Source organism: Nannochloropsis gaditana (assembly GCF_000240725.1).
Source record: "Nannochloropsis gaditana CCMP526 unplaced genomic scaffold scaffold035, whole genome shotgun sequence".
Taxonomy (NCBI): Eukaryota; class Eustigmatophyceae; order Eustigmatales; family Monodopsidaceae; genus Microchloropsis; species Microchloropsis gaditana.
In genome coordinates, this window is record NW_005803918.1 from 2145 (window position 1) to 2436 (window position 292).

The window sequence follows — 292 nt, forward strand, 5'->3', positions numbered from 1 at the left end:
TGTCCTCATTCCCTCCTTGCCTCCCTCCTTCCCCGTCCGCCCCATCGTCTCGCAGCCCTTCGGATCGACCTCCCTTCCTCCTTTCAGCTTTTCGAGGCCGCAGATCGTTTCGGGGTGGACCGATTGAAAAGTCTGTGCGAGCACAAGATGCTGACCTCCCTCTCCCTCGACAACGCGGCCTTGATCTTCCACACGGCGGACGTCTACCAGGCCATGAATTTGCGGGAAAAATGCATGAGTTTCATTCTGCAGGTGAGATACATTGCTCCTCATCCGCTGCCCTCCCTCCCTC